Source organism: Drosophila virilis, unplaced genomic scaffold (genome assembly GCF_030788295.1).
Source record: "Drosophila virilis strain 15010-1051.87 unplaced genomic scaffold, Dvir_AGI_RSII-ME tig00001479, whole genome shotgun sequence".
NCBI lineage: Eukaryota > Metazoa > Arthropoda > Insecta > Diptera > Drosophilidae > Drosophila > Drosophila virilis.
In genome coordinates this window covers 1,284,970-1,303,413 of record NW_027212837.1, presented here as the reverse complement: position 1 = coordinate 1,303,413, position 18,444 = coordinate 1,284,970, and the positions used below count along the sequence as shown (strand labels likewise).

Here is an 18,444-nt window from a genome sequence, read left to right as displayed (position 1 = left end):
AGAGTTTTTGCATAAGATGTTCTGACGTGTTGGCCGTGTCGATTGTTATAGATGTTAAGTGCGGTTTTGTGGTCTGTTTTTTCTGTAATTTTTATAGCTGTTAGTTCTTGTTGTTTCAAGACTGCAGGGCATTTGCGGTCGAGGGGGCTGTGTTGGTGATCGATATCGGGATTGTTGCTGCAGTTAAGGTTTTTTTTCGTTTTTGCAAAGTTCGTTCTCATTTGTATGTTTTGCGTTTGAGCAGTTTTTCCATGTTTCTATGCCTTTACATACTGGTGTTGGATGACCAAAACGGAGGCACTTTCTGCATCGTAGGGGTAAGGGAATGTACGGGCGCACTCGGACTGTTTCGTAGCCGATTTTTATTTTTTCTGGTAGATTCAAGGTTCCGAAAGTTATTATGATGAGTCCAGTTTCTATTAGCATAGTGTTGTTTTCATCAGAGTTTGTGTTTGTTGGTGGTTTTTTTAAAGATTTTTCTAACTTCTGTTACATGTTGTGTTTTTAGTTCCATGAGTATTTCATTTTCGGCTATGCCGCGCAATTCGTTGCAGTAAATGACTCCCTTTGTGGAATTTAGAGTTTTGTGTTCGGTGGCAGTGATTTCAATATTTTTCATTAGTCTTAGTCTTAGTAGTTTGATGGCTTGTAATTTGTTTTTTGTTTTGATTAAGAGTGAGCCGTCTTTTGTTTTCTTGCATGTTTCAACTTCCCCATCGCAAGCGAAGTCAATTGTTTTTTTGATAACGAACGGTGAAACGTTTTCAAAAGTGTTGTAGTTTCGTTTTATTGTTATGTACTTGGGTTCGCCTAGGTTTGTGTTGTTGGATTTTAGTCCGTGTGTTCTTATGTCCGGTGGTTTGTGCATGTTTGTTGTTGTTGGGCAGATGCCCGCGATAACTGTTGATGCTGTTTTTGTTGTTGTGTTTTTCGTTTGCGTTTAGTGTTTGAAATTTGTTGAGCTTTGTGTTGGTTTTGGTTTGTTGTGTGTCGCGTCTTTAGGCTTTGCTGTAACACGTCTTATCTCTTCGGAGGTTGAAGTGGTACTGGACTTTTGATATATGAATCCATTTTGTGTACTGAGGTTGGCTCCGTACAAAAAAATTTGTATTTTTAAGTCGATGCAAATATTAATGTAACTTTTTATATTTGAAATTATTTATTAAATTTTTATTATTTTTAAGTAATACAAAATAAATTAAGGAAATAAAAGTGCAAATTTGTTGTTTTCAAAGATGCATTTGATTAATTTTTATTTTTTTTTCTATTTTATTATTTTTTGTTCGAATTATAAAGAACAAAGTACGCAGGGAACACCGCGAGGAGGCTATTATAATTATAATAGGGTCATAACTAAATATGACCTTCGAGTCGACTTGCAATGTAATTGTATTTTGTAGCACTCTTTTATTTCTTAATTGGAGAATAAAAATAATATTAATTTTATTTAAAGAAATTATGTAAATATTTGCATCGACTTAGAAATACATATTTTATGCGGAGCCAACCTCAGTACACAAAATGCATTCATATATAAATACATATTTGGGATAGGTCATGATCTGCGCTAGAAAACAAACAAAATTAATTTCTTGCAAGCTGAAGCCAGAGCAGTGAATAACAACACATACTTTAAAGTTCTTATGCATGTATAATTCACGCATACAACGAAAGGTGCACGCACGCTATTGGCTGAGACAAGAACTTTTCTCGAGCATACACTGTCCAAAAAGAAAAGTGAAATCAATCTATGTGTGCTATTTTCTTAACATAGTTATTGCGCAAGAAGCGCCTTGTTTAAAAATATATAAGTTCTTAAATTTCCTGTAAAAATAATCGTTAATATCTAGGGTAATATATCATTTAATCCATGCATTTCATGGATAAAGCACAAGCACTTTGCGTCGATCGTAAGTTCTAAACTTTTTCGCTCAATGTACTTCGAAAACGAAGCTACGCAAAGCAGCATCGACTAGCTTTGCTGATGGCAGGCTGGCGACTAACTTCGTAGCTCGTGTCAGCATCAGCAAGCAGCGACTTCGGCATTCGTTCGTCTGGTCTTTGGAGAACGAACAACCAGTCGGCAGGCATGCCGTACGAAGCCTTAAAGGCCAGATGAAAGGACAGGCTAGAAATTTTGCGTCGTATTTAAATGTATGGGCGGTACTCATCTTAGTGTTTATTTTTTCTTTGGTTTAGCCATATATATATATATATATATATATATTTATTTGTATTTGATTTTATTAATTTTATTTCATTTTCTCAATGTTACAAAGTAAATTACGGAATTATTGTTAGATTTTTTTTTTCATATGTTGTTTGCGCTCTTTTTTTTTTAATTTAAATCTTGTCCAGATCATTTGCCTGGCTCATATACCTCTTTTTTAAGCATTTGTTATGCAACTTGTATAATTTATAAAAACAATTGGCGCACATTATAACAACAATTATTATCAATAGTATATTTACTAATTGTAAATCCATGTTACTTGACTCTACTTTATCAATGACATTAGCAATGGAATCCACTGTCTTTAAGTCTACTAGTCCCATTTTTGGTTTATATATAATTAGCATGTGGTATTTTCTATATCATGAATTGCCATTATATTGCCCTTTGGCTATATGTCTTTTCTTTTTATTATTCACTCGCAGGTGAATTTACAATTTTTCCCGCCTATATTTTGTACAGCCTTCCAACATGTACTCTGATCGGGCGAGCTCTCGCTCAATTTTTTAAAATCATATATATATAAAACTAAAAATTCGTAGTGCGCTCTTTGTAGCGCTGTCGGTCCACTGTCGAACCTCGTTCAAGTTGCCGGTGCTGGTCTTCGCACAGGCCGGGATGGTTATATGTTGCCCTCTATTGCGCTCTTTGTTGCGCTGTCGGCTTGTCAATTTGGCAAATCAGTGCGCAGCCAATGTTGTAGAATGGACCCTCACAGTCCGCCGGACATTGTCTCTTATATGCTGGGATAGCTGTTTGAATATGAGGAGTTACTTTCTTGTTTGTAGTTTGTATCTAGCGGTAGGAGACGGATGCATTTTGTTTTTTGTTTATTAATTGCACTAGTTGTGCTTCACGAACGAGCACTTTTCATGCATGGAAACAGAATCGTTCCATGCTGGCGGGTTATCTTGATCGTTCAAGTCTTTGATGAGACGGTCAATTTCCGACCTCAGTCTTTGTTTGACACCACCGCGCTTTTTCTGTTACTTTGGTTTCTTATCCATCCGCACTCTACTCACTTAAATATTTATTTATTGTCCACAGCAATCCCTCCATCGCTGCTGTCTTTGTATTTTTTGCCAGAATTATGGTAAATGGGATCTGCTGTTGCTGTTGTCTTTGTTGAAGTTTGTTGTTGTTTGTTGCCAGCATTCTTGGCTGCCTTTCCACTAGTTTTTGGGATGTTTTTTATTCACTGCAGGTTAGTGAGACCATTGTCACGGTCGCCATGTAATGTCGTTACTGATATACAATTTAATTTAATACACTGGCACGTCTGTGCCGTTTAACTTTAGTTTTCAGAATGATTTTATTCAAAGTAAAATATTGCGCTTAACCTATGGATACATGTATATACTTATGCTGATATTGGTTAACAGCTACAAAGAGAGGGAGAGAGAGTAACTTGCATATGCTTGTGTTAGTGAGCATATATGTTGCTCATGGTATGCGCTCAGACGAAGCGTGGGAAATGCAGCGTAAGCATAAACGGTCAGCTATAGAGACTAGTGAACTGCGCTGCGTAATATGAACCAGAGCCAATATATAAAGTGGCTCTGGGCTTGTTTAATGTATAATTTTTATTGTATGCGACAAAGTGCCGCATACTTTATATTTGTATATAGAGTGTTTTTTTAAGGAATATACACACTATATGTCGGGAGCTCCCGACAAGGAAATACCCTGAACCCCCTTATTCCCCTTATTGTCATCTGGCCTTTGAGGCTTCGTACGGCATGCCTGCCGACTCGTTGTTCGTTCTCCAAAGACCAGACGAACGAATGCCGAAGTCGCGGCTTGCTGATGCTGACACGAGCTACGAAGTTAGTCGCCAGCCTGCCTTCAGCAAAGCTGGTCGATGCTGCTTTGCGTCGCTTCGTTTTCGAAGTAGATTGAGTGAAAAAGTTTAGAACTTACGATCGACGCAAAGTGCTTGTGCTTTATCCATGAAATGCATGCTTTATTTAAATTAACGATTAATTTTACAGGAAAATTTAAGAACTTATATAATTTTTACACAAGGCGCTTCTTCTGCAATAACTATGTTAAGAAAATAGCACACATAGATTGATTTCACTTTTCTTTTTCGACAGTGTATGCTCGCGAAAAGTTCTTGTCTCAGCCAATAGCGTGCGTGCACCTTTCGTTGTATGCGTGAATTATACATGCATAAGAACTTTAAAGTATGTGTTGTTATTCACTGCTCTGGCTTCAGCTGGCAAGAAATTAATTTTGTTAGCTTTCAAGCGCAGATCATGACTTATCCCAAATTTTTGTTGATATATGAATGCATTTTGTGTACTGAGGTTGGCTACGCAGAAAATATGAATTTCTAATTCGATGCATATATTCACATAATTTCATTAAATTAAATTAATATTATTTTTATTCTCCAATTAAGAAAATACAATTACATTTCATGTTAACTCGAAGGTCATATTTAGTTATGACCCCATTATAATTATAATGGCCTCCTCGGGGTGTTCCCTGGGTGCTTTGTTATTTATAATTCAAACAAAAAATAATAAAATAAAATTAAAATTAATTATATGTATCTTTGAAAACAACAAATTTGCACTTTTATTTCCTTAATTTATTTTGTATTACTTAAAAATAATAATACTTTAATAAATAATTTCAAATATAAAAAATTACATAAATATTTGCATCGACTTAAAAATACAAATTTTTTTGTACGGAGCCAATCTCAGTACACAAAATGCATTCATATATCAACAGAAATTTTGGGTAGGACGTGATCTGCGCTTAAAAACTAAGAAAATTGTTTCTTTGCCAGCAAGAGACTTTGCCAGAGCAGTGGATAACATCACATTCAAATATGCTGTTGCACGGCCCTCATAGAGCCGAGGCTAAGAGCAAATTCTATTTTAAGCTTTTTCGTTCTTTCGGCTTTTCAGAGCGCAATGCTACAGATTTCGTTTTCGTTCCCAATTTTCAAAAAATCAAGCTGCATAGTAGCATTTTGTTGTATGGCGTTACTCATCTTAGTATTTATATTGTCTTTGGTATAAGGGTATAATGTATTTGTCCAAAATGCAAATGTATGTAACAGGCAGAAGGAAGTATCTTCGACCCCATAAAGTATATATATTCTTGATCAGCATCAATAGCCGAGTCGATCTAGCCATGTCCGTCTGTCTGTCCGACTGTCCGTATGTATGAACGCAAAAAGGAAATAAAAGTGCAAATTTGTTGTTTTCAAAGATGCATTTGATTAATTTTTATTTTTTTTTCTATTTTATTATTTTTTGTTCGAATTATAAAGAACAAAGTACGCAGGGAACACCGCGAGGAGGCTATTATAATTATAATAGGGTCATAACTAAATATGACCTTCGAGTCGACTTGCAATGTAATTGTATTTTGTAGCACTCTTTTATTTCTTAATTGGAGAATAAAAATAATATTAATTTTATTTAAAGAAATTATGTAAATATTTGCATCGACTTAGAAATACATATTTTATGCGGAGCCAACCTCAGTACACAAAATGCATTCATATATAAATACATATTTGGGATAGGTCATGATCTGCGCTAGAAAACAAACAAAATTAATTTCTTGCAAGCTGAAGCCAGAGCAGTGAATAACAACACATACTTTAAAGTTCTTATGCATGTATAATTCACGCATACAACGAAAGGTGCACGCACGCTATTGGCTGAGACAAGAACTTTTCTCGAGCATACACTGTCCAAAAAGAAAAGTGAAATCAATCTATGTGTGCTATTTTCTTAACATAGTTATTGCGCAAGAAGCGCCTTGTTTAAAAATATATAAGTTCTTAAATTTCCTGTAAAAATAATCGTTAATATCTAGGGTAATATATCATTTAATCCATGCATTTCATGGATAAAGCACAAGCACTTTGCGTCGATCGTAAGTTCTAAACTTTTTCGCTCAATGTACTTCGAAAACGAAGCTACGCAAAGCAGCATCGACTAGCTTTGCTGATGGCAGGCTGGCGACTAACTTCGTAGCTCGTGTCAGCATCAGCAAGCAGCGACTTCGGCATTCGTTCGTCTGGTCTTTGGAGAACGAACAACCAGTCGGCAGGCATGCCGTACGAAGCCTTAAAGGCCAGATGAAAGGACAGGCTAGAAATTTTGCGTCGTATTTAAATGTATGGGCGGTACTCATCTTAGTGTTTATTTTTTCTTTGGTTTAGCCATATATATATATATATATATATATATATTTATTTGTATTTGATTTTATTAATTTTATTTCATTTTCTCAATGTTACAAAGTAAATTACGGAATTATTGTTAGATTTTTTTTTTCATATGTTGTTTGCGCTCTTTTTTTTTTAATTTAAATCTTGTCCAGATCATTTGCCTGGCTCATATACCTCTTTTTTAAGCATTTGTTATGCAACTTGTATAATTTATAAAAACAATTGGCGCACATTATAACAACAATTATTATCAATAGTATATTTACTAATTGTAAATCCATGTTACTTGACTCTACTTTATCAATGACATTAGCAATGGAATCCACTGTCTTTAAGTCTACTAGTCCCATTTTTGGTTTATATATAATTAGCATGTGGTATTTTCTATATCATGAATTGCCATTATATTGCCCTTTGGCTATATGTCTTTTCTTTTTATTATTCACTCGCAGGTGAATTTACAATTTTTCCCGCCTATATTTTGTACAGCCTTCCAACATGTACTCTGATCGGGCGAGCTCTCGCTCAATTTTTTAAAATCATATATGTATAAAACTAAAAATTCGTAGTGCGCTCTTTGTAGCGCTGTCGGTCCACTGTCGAACCTCGTTCAAGTTGCCGGTGCTGGTCTTCGCACAGGCCGGGATGGTTATATGTTGCCCTCTATTGCGCTCTTTGTTGCGCTGTCGGCTTGTCAATTTGGCAAATCAGTGCGCAGCCAATGTTGTAGAATGGACCCTCACAGTCCGCCGGACATTGTCTCTTATATGCTGGGATAGCTGTTTGAATATGAGGAGTTACTTTCTTGTTTGTAGTTTGTATCTAGCGGTAGGAGACGGATGCATTTTGTTTTTTGTTTATTAATTGCACTAGTTGTGCTTCACGAACGAGCACTTTTCATGCATGGAAACAGAATCGTTCCATGCTGGCGGGTTATCTTGATCGTTCAAGTCTTTGATGAGACGGTCAATTTCCGACCTCAGTCTTTGTTTGACACCACCGCGCTTTTTCTGTTACTTTGGTTTCTTATCCATCCGCACTCTACTCACTTAAATATTTATTTATTGTCCACAGCAATCCCTCCATCGCTGCTGTCTTTGTATTTTTTGCCAGAATTATGGTAAATGGGATCTGCTGTTGCTGTTGTCTTTGTTGAAGTTTGTTGTTGTTTGTTGCCAGCATTCTTGGCTGCCTTTCCACTAGTTTTTGGGATGTTTTTTATTCACTGCAGGTTAGTGAGACCATTGTCACGGTCGCCATGTAATGTCGTTACTGATATACAATTTAATTTAATACACTGGCACGTCTGTGCCGTTTAACTTTAGTTTTCAGAATGATTTTATTCAAAGTAAAATATTGCGCTTAACCTATGGATACATGTATATACTTATGCTGATATTGGTTAACAGCTACAAAGAGAGGGAGAGAGAGTAACTTGCATATGCTTGTGTTAGTGAGCATATATGTTGCTCATGGTATGCGCTCAGACGAAGCGTGGGAAATGCAGCGTAAGCATAAACGGTCAGCTATAGAGACTAGTGAACTGCGCTGCGTAATATGAACCAGAGCCAATATATAAAGTGGCTCTGGGCTTGTTTAATGTATAATTTTTATTGTATGCGACAAAGTGCCGCATACTTTATATTTGTATATAGAGTGTTTTTTTAAGGAATATACACACTATATGTCGGGAGCTCCCGACAAGGAAATACCCTGAACCCCCTTATTCCCCTTATTGTCATCTGGCCTTTGAGGCTTCGTACGGCATGCCTGCCGACTCGTTGTTCGTTCTCCAAAGACCAGACGAACGAATGCCGAAGTCGCGGCTTGCTGATGCTGACACGAGCTACGAAGTTAGTCGCCAGCCTGCCTTCAGCAAAGCTGGTCGATGCTGCTTTGCGTCGCTTCGTTTTCGAAGTAGATTGAGCGAAAAAGTTTAGAACTTACGATCGACGCAAAGTGCTTGTGCTTTATCCATGAAATGCATGCTTTATTTAAATTAACGATTAATTTTACAGGAAAATTTAAGAACTTATATAATTTTTACACAAGGCGCTTCTTCTGCAATAACTATGTTAAGAAAATAGCACACATAGATTGATTTCACTTTTCTTTTTCGACAGTGTATGCTCGCGAAAAGTTCTTGTCTCAGCCAATAGCGTGCGTGCACCTTTCGTTGTATGCGTGAATTATGCATGCATAAGAACTTTAAAGTATGTGTTGTTATTCACTGCTCTGGCTTCAGCTGGCAAGAAATTAATTTTGTTAGCTTTCAAGCGCAGATCATGACTTATCCCAAATTTTTGTTGATATATGAATGCATTTTGTGTACTGAGGTTGGCTACGCAGAAAATATGAATTTCTAATTCGATGCATATATTCACATAATTTCATAAAATTAAATTAATATTATTTTTATTCTCCAATTAAGAAAATACAATTACATTTCATGTTAACTCGAAGGTCATATTTAGTTATGACCCCATTATAATTATAATGGCCTCCTCGGGGTGTTCCCTGGGTGCTTTGTTATTTATAATTCAAACAAAAAATAATAAAATAAAATTAAAATTAATTATATGTATCTTTGAAAACAACAAATTTGCACTTTTATTTCCTTAATTTATTTTGTATTACTTAAAAATAATAATACTTTAATAAATAATTTCAAATATAAAAAATTACATAAATATTTGCATCGACTTAAAAATACAAATTTTTTTGTACGGAGCCAATCTCAGTACACAAAATGCATTCATATATCAACAGAAATTTTGGGTAGGACGTGATCTGCGCTTAAAAACTAAGAAAATTGTTTCTTTGCCAGCAAGAGACTTTGCCAGAGCAGTGGATAACATCACATTCAAATATGCTGTTGCACGGCCCTCATAGAGCCGAGGCTAAGAGCAAATTCTATTTTAAGCTTTTTCGTTCTTTCGGCTTTTCAGAGCGCAATGCTACAGATTTCGTTTTCGTTCCCAATTTTCAAAAAATCAAGCTGCATAGTAGCATTTTGTTGTATGGCGTTACTCATCTTAGTATTTATATTGTCTTTGGTATAAGGGTATAATGTATTTGTCCAAAATGCAAATGTATGTAACAGGCAGAAGGAAGTATCTTCGACCCCATAAAGTATATATATTCTTGATCAGCATCAATAGCCGAGTCGATCTAGCCATGTCCGTCTGTCTGTCCGACTGTCCGTATGTATGAACGCAAAAATATTAAAACCGATAAGAGCTAGAGACTTGAAATTTTAGACGTAGGTCCTCCTATTGCCTGTGCAGATCGAGTTTGTTTCCGATAATCGATAACCTACTCCGGTTCCAAGCAATCGATAAAAATCGATCTTGATATCGTGTTTTTTGGGAAATTTTGGTGAATAATAAGAGCTTGCGTCATCAAACTTGACCTATAGATTCTAAAAAAGAATATAGATATGCATTTGATGTTGGAAGAAGAGGGTTCAGGGTATCCCCTATTCAGGAGCTCCCGACTAGAACCTCTTACATTTTAATTTATTTTGTGTTGGAATAAGAGGATTCAGGGTAGCCCCTAGCCGGGTGCTTCCGACTTAAACCTCTTACGTGTCTTTATACCGTGAACCCTTTGAAAATGAGTAAAAGGGGTATATTGTATTTGTGAAAAATGCAAATATATGTAACAGGCAGAAGGTAGCATCTCCGACCACTTAAATTATATACATATTCTTGATCAGCATCAATAGCCGAGTCGATCTAGCCATGTCCGTCCGTCCGTCCGTCTGTATGAACGGAAGGATCTCAGAACCTATAAGAGCTAGACTTGATATTTTAGATGTAGGTGCTCCTAGCGCCTGCGCAGATCGGGTATGTTTCCGATAATCGATAGCTTACTCCGTTTCCAAGCAATCGATAAGAATCGATATCGACCTCCTGTTTTTTTGAGCAAATTGGGTAAATACAAAGAGCTAGAGTCACCAAACATGATATGTTGCTTCTAGAATATTATATATTTCTCAAGTATCTTTCATTTTATACCTATCGCCACCTCCCCGCTACTACCACAGAGCTATAAATCAAGTTAATAACCCAACTTTTATTGGCAACCAATTTAAGCCACAATTTAAATGCAATTGACTTTTTCAGAATACACAAACATTCTATGGTACAATAAGATATACTATAGAAAATTTCATAGAGATCGGTTATGAAAAAACGAAAAATATATGCAACTGCGCAATTGGATGAGGCAGCAGCTTTAACAATGTGTGTATACAGGTACACACACATTCATACGCGTCTGCTTCGCATTCTAACAGCATGGTAATTGCGACTTTTTTCTGTAATGCTATTTTAGTTCCTATTTTATAACATAAGTACTTAATTATTGGTGTGTTTGCTGAATAGAGGCATAGGAAGTGGTGCAGTCTGTCGCGAGTTCGACCCCTACCGGGAAAAGTATTTTTTTTATACCCTGAACCCATTGAAAATGAGTAAAAGGGGTATATTGTATTTGTGCAAAATTCCAATATATGTAACAGGCAGAAGGTAGCATCTCCGACCCCTTAAATTATATACATATTCTTGATCTGCATCAATATCCGAGTCGATCTAGCCATGTCCGTCCGTCTGTCCGTATATATGAACGCATAGATCTAAGAACCTATAAGAGCTAGACTTGATAGTTTACATATGGGTGATCCTAGTGCCTGCGCAGATCGAGTTTGTTTTCTATAAATTTGAGCAAATTGGGTAAATAAGTAGATCTAGAGCCACTAAACATGATATGTTGCCTCAAGAATATTATACTTTCATTTTATACCTATCGCCACCTCCCCGCTACCACCACACAGCTATAAATGAAGTTAATAATTGAAGACGCCCTAGCAGAAAAGGAGAATCTATGTCGCCAATAATCAACTTATGTAGAAGGACAACACCGAGAATTGTCCTACGGTTGGTTAAGGACGGAAGGTTGAGAAGAAGCAGTCTGCTGGAGTAGGACGGCAACCGAAGATTAGGGTCCCAATTTAAACCTCATAAGGGAAAAAGCAGAAATTGCTTCTGAACATATTCAATACGATCCTGGCTGTTGTTATACTGTGGAGACCAGATGCAAGAGCAGTTTTCAAGGATAGGGCGAACAAGAGAGATGTACAGAAGTTTTGTTATAAAAGGATCGTTAAACTCTTTAGACCATCGTTTAATGAATCCAAGTATACCTTTTGCCTCATTAACAATGGTATCTATGTGAAGATTGAAAAAGAGTTTAGAATCAAAAATAACGCCTAGATCCTTAACTGTTAGTATACGTTGCAAAGGGATATTGTCGATTGTATAACTGACAAGATAAGGTGTAGTACGATTAAATGTCATAAACATACACTTTGAACAATATAGATGCAATTGATTCGCCGAAGACCAAAGTTGCATAGCGTTCAAATCGTCTTTTAGACGAGAATGATGTAGGGGGGTTAGTGTATGATAGAAAAAGTTTGACATCGTCCGCACACATGAGTACACGGGCATGTGATATAACAGAGGGAAGATCATTTATAAAAAGAGTAAAGAGTAAAGGTCCAAGATGACTACCTTGAGGAACACCAGAAGTAACGTGAACCCTTTTAGAGGTAGTCAACCTCAGTTTACTCTTTGGGACCTACCTTTTAAATAAGAATTAATCCAAAGTAAAAGGGACAGAGGGAAACCTATTCGGTCAAGTTTAAAAAGTAAAATGCATGGTGCACAGAGTCAAACGCCTTACAGAAGTCAGTGTAAATGACATCAGTTTGCATTTTCGAAAGGAAAGCATCATTAACCAAGGAAGTAAACTCAAGCAGATTGGTCGTAGTTGACCGATTCTTTACGAATCCATGTTGAACAGGGGAAACAACTGATTTGCAGAAATGCTGCAAATTCGAAGTGATTATTTTTTCAAATAATTTAGGAATAGCGGACAGTTTTGCAATGCCCCTGTAATTTTGTATATCAGACTTCCCACCTTTCTTGTGAAGAGGAATGATATAAGATTCTTTCCAAAGATATGGAAAGACAGAAGTTTCAAGGGATAGATTAAAAAGCTTTAGCAATGGATAAAAAAGGGAAGAACTACACCCCTTGAGTAGAGAACTTGGAATATTGTCCGGCCCAGGAGAGTAAGAAGATTTTAAAGAGTTTATATTTAATAGGAGAGAGGAGTGTGAAATAATGGGGGGAGGTATAGAACTAGCGGAGGAAATAGTATAAGGGTAAGAATTAGTATTAGGACAGACTGAAGAGTAAGTTGATTGGAAAAAATTAGCAAAGAGGTTAGCAGAATCAACTTTAGCAACTTTATCCATCCCAAGAAAAAAAGAAGATGGCAAACTTGAAGATTTACGTTTCAAGCTTACAAAATTATAAAACTGTCTCGGATTTCGGGCGAATTGCCTTTTACAACGAATTAGATAATTCTCATAGCATTGAGAATTAAGAAGAAAGAAGTTCGACTTGGCTATGGAATATTTAACCAAGTCTGTACACGAACCAGACTTTTTAAACTTTTTAAAATATTTGGATTTTACATTTTTTAGATGTGATAATCTGGGAGTAAACTAGGGTGGTTTGAAAAAGTAGTCGAAGGAATTGACTTAGGAATACACACATCTAAGAGGGAGTTTAGGGTGAAATAAAAAAAATTAATGGCTGTATTCATATCAACCGAGTCATATAAGAAAGACCAATCGGTTGAATAAATAAGCTGATTCAGTAAAAAATAATTTCCTTTGCGAAAGCAATAGCGGGGCTTATTGGCTGATGAGCACGAAATGAAAGGATTACAATTTAGCATTGCAATCTCTAAAGTCGGATGATAGACATCCTCAGGATGAGATAAAGGAGGGGACCTAGACACATTAGAAATAAGGTAGTCGTTAACAAATACAAGGTCAAGTGTTCTACTCATATGATTAGAAATTGAATTGATTTGAAACAACGAAAGATCAAGCATGTAGTCTATAAAATCGTGCTGTGCTGGGGGCACTAGATAATTTTCAGCAGTGAATAATGACCAAGAGATGTTCGGCTAATTAAATCACCCAACACCATTAATAGGTCATTATCACGCACGTGTGAAGAAACTTCTTTAATACAAGTAATGTGATTCATATAAACTTGAATATCAGAAGAAGGTGGGACATGAGCATGTTACATAGGTATTCCGTGTAGGAAAAGACACCTTAACTGAGACGATCTCAGTGTCAGTAGGCGTACTAAAAGAGAATAGATCAGACTGGACTTTAACGGCAATTAACACCCCACCACCTCGAGTCGGCCGATCATTTCTAAACAAAATAAAGTTATTCGGTAAAATCTCAAAATCAGATATGGTTGAGTTTAACCATGTTTCTGAAAATGCTATTATATCCGAATCGAAGGAAGTGCTGGCCATGAAACGATTTTTAAGCTTTGAAATGAGACCTTTGACATTCTGATAATGAATAAAGATTTGGTCAGAAGATGAAGCTAGTTTCTTGGGGCAGAAATAGTACCCTGTATTGAAGGGACTGGAAGGCCAAAATTTGGGATCACAAATGATTGGGGAACATATTATGTGAAACATTTATTTTGAATGATGATATTTCACGAGGGGTGGAGAAATTAAATTTGGATATTGACACGCTAGCAGAAGATTTGCTAGCAATATAGGCTGCCAATGACTCAAAAGTGGTGTCCGACGAAAGTCGAGACACAAAAACTTGCCTACGAGGGGCAACTACCGTTAGTGCAGGCGCTGATGGGGCTGTAGGTAATACAGGAGTTGGAGGAGCTAACGAGGCACAATGATTGTTTTTAACAATCTGGGCAAGATTGTGCGCAGGTCTACCTTTGCGGCCAGGAGCTGACGGGGCTGAGGCAGTTTGATTAATTGGGACGGGATCAGGTACGGGCTCTACTGGGACTAGTACAGGGGTTGAAACAGGGGTAATTGGACAGTCGCTTGGAGAAGGCGATAAAGACAACATTGGAGATACCTCCAAGTTGCTGGGAAGGGACAAGAAAGTCGTAGGTGTCTGAACAGACGTAGAGGGCAATTGCAAAAGTTGAGGCTAGAACCGGCGATTGGTTGGGGACTCAAATTTATATTTCCCAAGCAAATCAAAACTCGAGTCAAAATTACTCGAGAGCTGCTTAGCCACATTATTTAATTTTAAGAATTGACTTCTCACAGAATTATACATTCTGGTGAAATCAATTTGCTTGTCGATGCATTCTGGGCACGACCAACGCAAGCCACCGCAGCCCTTCTTGGCAATAGCAGCGATCTTGTCGCAATCACGCCCAGTGAGACCTGCACATTTAAGATGCATCATATTCTCACACAGCCAAAAATTAACAAATTGCTGCAGCGCAGAATCGTCAGCCTGCTTGAACTTGCACGGTTTCTTACAGCACGACATAATTATTAAACGCGTATGCAAGTTGCGAGAGCGCAGAGCAAAATGAAAACGGTGCGCAAGATAGAGCAAGTAAACACTCAAAAAACAATTATTCGTACACAAACAAATTGTGTGGTCCGAAAAGCAATAGAAAAAAATTTGCGGGAGCGCGATGCACAAGCAGAAAGTATGCAGCGAACACACGCACAAACAAGTGTATGCACAGGGGAGCACCAAGGCAAAAGAATCAAAACAGGGAATAACAACAAACACGGAACTGACGCCGCGTTTAAAAAATGCAATAATTAACAGACTTACGTTGCACAATAGATAACACTTTGCACAGTTTATAAAAGCTTTTTAAATAAAGCACCGAAAAATGCAAAATTTTGAAATAAAAAGCAGGATAAAAGTGCAAAAATATATAAAAATCTTGGAGCACAAGTAAAACACGTCAATCACTCTCAACTGAGAACTCTCTCATCGTCTTTACAGTCCTGTTGGTCCTCTCAGTGGGATTCTCTTGCGGACAGTACGGGGCGGTTTACTGGATCGCTACACCCAGGGAACCCTAAAACGACTTGAAGCTCCGCTCGTAAACTGTATCCCGTTGTCGCACACAAACGTTCTAGGTACCCCGGACCTACTTAGAATCCTCTCTCGAAACGCAGTCTGCAGGTGTTCTGCTGTGGCTCTCCTGAGAGGAACCAATTCCACCCACTTTGAGAAAGCGTCATTGAACACCAGTAGCATCGTGTTTGCATGTCTCGACCGTGGAAGGGGTCCGACGAAGTCCGCGCAAAGTACCGCCATCGGCTCTGCCAGCTGCCTCGTCAGCATGCGACCAGCCAGTTTGTGTTGCTCACTCTTGAATTTTTGACAGTCTTCGCAACATCTCACGTATCTGGTGGCATCGCGGAACATACCCGACCAGTAGTACCGCTGGGCTAACCTCGACACCGTTTTCCTGACACTTTGATGTCCGGCCGTGGGAGCATCATGACATTCCCTCAGTACCCTCTGGCGTTGACCACTGTCTACGCATAGTTTCCAGGGGATGTAGTCCTCATCGCCTATCCGGTGACCCAAATGCCTATATAGCTGTCCGTTTTCTTCGATGTTATCCGGGAACTTGCACGTTGAGCTTCCCCCGTCGATAATGGACGTCAAATTGGAACTGTTGCAGTTCTAACGCCCATCGCGCGATTGTTCCGGACGAGCTCTCGATCGAGTTGAGCCACTTCAGTGCTAGATGGTCAGTTATTACGTCGAACCGGTACCCTTCTAAGTAGCAGCGCAACTTCCGGATTAACCACACTATTGCCAGGCACTCTTTCTCAGTGGCGGAATAGTTCACATCGGCCTCCAGCAACTTCCGGCTCGCATACGCTATCACTCGCTCTTGGCCATCAATCGTCTGCGTCAGCACTGCGCCGAGGCCATACTCACTCGCGTCAGTCTGCAAGACGAACTTGGCGGAAAAGTCGGGACAAGCCAACACAGGGGCAGTCGTCAAGCTATCCTTCAATTGACGCAATGCCTCCTCCTGTTCTTGCCACCATGCCCATTTCTGCCCCTTCTTTACGAGCGCTGTGATTGGCTGTACTTGCGTCGCGAAGTTAGGGACGTAGCGCCTGTACCATGACGCCATCCCGAGACACTGCCGCAGTTCTTTGCAATTTGTCGGGGCCCTCAGGCTACGTATCGCCTCCACTCTCTCCGGATCAGTACCTATTCCTTCCCCGCAAATAACATGTCCTAGGTAGACTAACCCCTCCCGGAAGAAGCTGCATTTTTTCCTATTTAACCTGAGATTGGCCGCCCTTAGCCGGCGGAATACCTCCCTCAAATTCTCTACATGCTGTTCTTTCGTTGCTCCTATTACCACGATGTCGTCTAGGTAAGCGAACGCATGGGGCTCCATTTCCGGTCCTATTCCTGAATCCAATGCTCGCTGAAAGGTCGCACACGCCGAGTGTAGACCAAATGGCATCAGCCGCCATTGGAAAAGACCTCTATCAGGGACTGTGAACGCCGTACACTCCCGACTATCGGCTGCCATCGGTATCTGTCAGTACCCGTGCTTCAAATCCAGAGTGGAGATGAACCGGGCGTGACGCAACCGCTCCAGGATGTGGTTAATATGAGGCACCGGATAAGCGTCCGGAATGGAATGCGCGTTGAGTTGTCGGTAGTCAATACACAAATGCCACTCGCCAGTCTTCTTCTTGACTAAGACGATCGGGGCGCTGTGCGGACTACGCGACGGCTTGATGGCATTTGCCTGGATCAGCTCATCCACTTGCTTGTCGATCACCCTCTGCATGGCCGGATTCTTGGGATAGTATCTCTGTTTCAATGGCTTGTCAACCCTCAGGCGGATTCTGTGCTCCGCGATGTGTGAGACTCCCCGCAGCCCCTCGAAGAGAGCCAGCTCTGACTCCAGAACTTCCTCAGTTCTGGATCCACATCCGCTGGCCACTCCGCCTCTTCGATGCCGTTTTCGCCCCTTCCTGGCACCACTTCGACTCCAGACAGAACTCCATGACCACTCGATTCTGGCAGTCGTTCCTGGCTCCCTGTGTCCGTGTGGATTCTCGCCATTGCTCCTACTCCCTACTTTCCCTGGCAAGTTCCCGCCGTGACGCTTCCGTAACCAACATAAGTCTGCCTTTGCAGCTCTACGCGCCGCCTCCTGGGTTCTTCAGGGTCTCGATTTGAGCCGGACTTTATTTCGCTTTTCCTGACCTTTTCCATCGGGTGCCGAGCAGCTGCTCCCCTTCCATTACCTGGGAGGCCTTCCTCCGACTTCCTCTGTCGTCGAGCAGGTGCTCCCTTTTCATGACATGGGAGGCTTTCCTTCGGCTCCCTCTGTAGCCGAGCAGGTGCTCCCCTCGGGAAGCTTTTCTCCGACTCTCTCTGCAGCCGAGCAGGTGCTCCCCTTTCATGACCTGGGAGGTCTTTCTCCGACCCCTCGATCCAGGCCCCACGCCCGGTTTTGTCACTGCTTCTAGGACCAGTTCTGCGTCGCCGCAGCGTATTGTAGTGCCTATTGCACCAAAAAAATCCATACCCAGGATTACGTGGTCCAACATTGAGGGCATGATGAGAATCGTCATGCTGATCTTTTTTCCCCTAAGCTGACGTCTACTCTCAAGGCTTTCTCCACCTCTATGGTGGACCCATTCGCCAGGCGGATGCGTGCCTGTATTTCCTCCACTCTTCTCCGAATCGTCCACTTGCGTACGCAGTCTTCACTCATGAAGCTACAAGTGGCTCCAGTATCGATCTCTGTCCTACTACTGCGTTCTGTGTGTATCGGCGCCGACCCGAGCCTGGTCCTGACTACTTCGGCCCCGGCTGCCACATACCCAACAAAATAAGACGGAGGCGTTGGGACATTCTCTGGCGAAGTGCCCCTCCTGTGCGCACCTACGACACGCGCGTCGCGGATCATATCCGTTCCCGGGTGCAGCGGGTGGGGCGGAGACCCTGTTGTCCACAACGGTCGTTCCGGATCCGCTGGGAGCAGACCGGAGCGGATTGAGATGTCCCCCCGGGGACTATGCCGTCCTCGCCCATTCTGCACTATTCGAACTCGAGACACCCGGG

The 18,444-nt window shown here is 40.0% G+C and overlaps 2 long non-coding RNA genes across 2 annotated transcripts; both read right to left on the bottom strand.

Annotated features, from left to right (window-relative positions):
* Window positions 1-2,633: 2,633 nt before the first annotated feature.
* On the bottom strand, window positions 2,634-3,719 carry LOC116649926 (uncharacterized). Its single transcript, XR_004302877.2, has 2 exons — window positions 3,256-3,719; window positions 2,634-2,985 (listed from the first exon to the last, which is right to left on the bottom strand). It is a non-coding gene; the product is annotated as an uncharacterized lncRNA (long non-coding RNA).
* A 3,142-nt stretch (window positions 3,720-6,861) lies between these two features.
* On the bottom strand, window positions 6,862-7,947 carry LOC116649928 (uncharacterized). The gene is made up of 2 exons (XR_004302879.2): window positions 7,484-7,947; window positions 6,862-7,213 (listed from the first exon to the last, which is right to left on the bottom strand). It is a non-coding gene; the product is annotated as an uncharacterized lncRNA (long non-coding RNA).
* Window positions 7,948-18,444: the final 10,497 nt, after the last annotated feature.